Source organism: Procambarus clarkii, chromosome 6 (assembly GCF_040958095.1).
Source record: "Procambarus clarkii isolate CNS0578487 chromosome 6, FALCON_Pclarkii_2.0, whole genome shotgun sequence".
NCBI classification, from domain to species: domain Eukaryota; kingdom Metazoa; phylum Arthropoda; class Malacostraca; order Decapoda; family Cambaridae; genus Procambarus; species Procambarus clarkii.
The window spans coordinates 35634816-35636916 of record NC_091155.1 but is presented as its reverse complement, the minus strand read 5'-3'; the positions used below and the strand labels follow the sequence as shown (position 1 = coordinate 35636916).

The window sequence follows — 2101 nt, the reverse complement described above, 5'->3', positions numbered from 1 at the left end:
AAGAGAAAGAGAGATAGCCAGAGAGAGAGCCAGAGCCAGAGAGAGAGCCAGAGCCAGAGAGCCAGAGAGAAAGAGAGAGCCAGAAAAAGAGAGAGCCAGAAAGAGAGAGAGAGCCAGAGCCAGAGAGAGAGAGCCAGAGAGAGAGAGCCAGAGCAAGAGAGAGAGAGAGCCAGAGAGAGAGAGAGAAGAGCCAGAGAGAGAGAGAGAAGAGCCAGAGAGAGAGAGAGCAAGAGAGCCTGAAAGAGAGAGTGAGAGAGAGAGCCAGAGAGAGAGCGAGAGAGAGAGAGAGCAAGAGAGCCAGAGAGAGAGAGAGCGAGAGAGAGAGAGAGAGAGAGAGAGAGAGCGAGAGAGAGAGCCAGAGAGAGAGAGAGAGCAAGAGAGCCAGAAAGAGAGAGAGAGAGCAAGAGAGCCAGAGAGAGAGAGAGAAAGAGAGAGAGAGAGAGAGAGAGAGAGAGAAAGAGAGAGACAGACAGACAGAGACAGAAAGACACACACAACAAACGAGGAGACAGAACAAAATTAAGGCAAGGAGAGAGAAGACAGAACAGAAACAACAGAGAGAGGAGAGAAATGAGAAATCATTGAAGAGAAGGGGAAGAGAAACACAAGATAAGAAAAAGATACAAGAAAAATATACAAGATAAAAATGACATAAATGAATACCACAAATATAAAAAGTAAAGGAAGAGAGGAGGAAAGGAGAGATTAAAAGACAAGAAAAACAGGAGAGAAACGTAAAAGAAATAAAAAAAAGGGACATTTGTGAGGAGAGAAAATAAAGAGACCAGAGAAGACCATATATCAAGAGTGTGAGGATAAAGACTTATATATTTTCTTAGTAGACATCCTCTGGCTCTTGTCGTCCCTCTTGTATACGAATTGTACTTGCAAGCTTTCCCTGAAAAGATATTAACAAAATTAATATTTAATTATTTATTTATATAAATTACACACACACAAACTTTATATATTATATATATATATATTATATATATATATATATATATATATATATATATATATATATATATATATATATATATATATATATATATATATATCCACACCAGATATAGGTGTATTTGCGGCGAGGTGGTGGCTGACGGGTACGGTCACCATGGCCTACTCTGCCAAAGCACAGGGGGATGGCACTCGAGGCACAGTGAAGTTAACGACATCATCAAGAGGAGCCTCACCACAGCTGGATGCCCAGCTGAAAGAGAGCCCCGTTACCTAACGCCCCGTAACTCTGACGCTCTTATTGGTCGCCCGGATGGTATCACAGTGAACCCCTGGAAGAATGGCAAGCAGTTGGTATGGGACTACACGTGCGTATCAACCCTGGCTAACACCTACATTAACCTCAGTGTTGCACAACCAGGTGGCGCTGCCACCCACAGGGAAGCAGCCAAATCCCGTAAGTATAGAGAACTGGATCACCACTACAATTTTGTCCCCATTGCTTCTGAGACGCTCGGCGCCTGGGGTAAAAGTGCTACCAGTTTTTTGAAGGAACTGGGTTCTAGGCTCATTGAAACAACAAGGGACCCGAGAGCTGCAAGCTTTCTTTTCCAGCGCCTCAGTGTGGCGATACAGAGGGGAAATGCGCACTGCATCCAGGGTTCCTGCCCGCCATCTGAGGAGCTGGAGGAACTCGACAACCTATGACAACCATCTTTGTAACCCATATGTAACTCCTTTTTTGTAACAAAGTTCAAATAAAGTAAATATACATGTGTACATACAAAAGAATGGGGGTGGTAGGAGAAGATAATATTAGTGTTCAGTGAGAAACCACAAGGTCTCCTCTGAATACTTTTTATTTTCTTCTCCGAGGCTATGGGTCCCCACATTGGCACCAGAGGTGGTACCCTCACAAAATTTTATATATATATATATATATATATATATATATATATATATATATATATATATATATATATATATATATATATATATATAATTTCGTAAACCTCACCCTGTAAACATTCATGTTTCTACATGTTAAACAAGCTACGAGGATGAGGGAAGGGGATGTTCCCTCCATGCTGGATATTATATTTACCAGGAAAGAGAAAGATATATTTATCATTCAGTACCT

The 2101-nt window shown here is 41.5% G+C and overlaps 1 long non-coding RNA gene across 1 annotated transcript in view; it reads right to left on the bottom strand.

The window, feature by feature from the left end:
• Positions 1-507: 507 nt before the first annotated feature.
• The window catches only part of LOC138355030 (uncharacterized), a 5258-nt gene continuing 3664 nt past the window's right edge, over positions 508-2101 (bottom strand). Inside the window, exon 3 of the long non-coding RNA XR_011223804.1 lies at positions 508-898. This is a non-coding gene — a long non-coding RNA (uncharacterized lncRNA). The remainder of the gene's footprint in view (positions 899-2101) is intronic.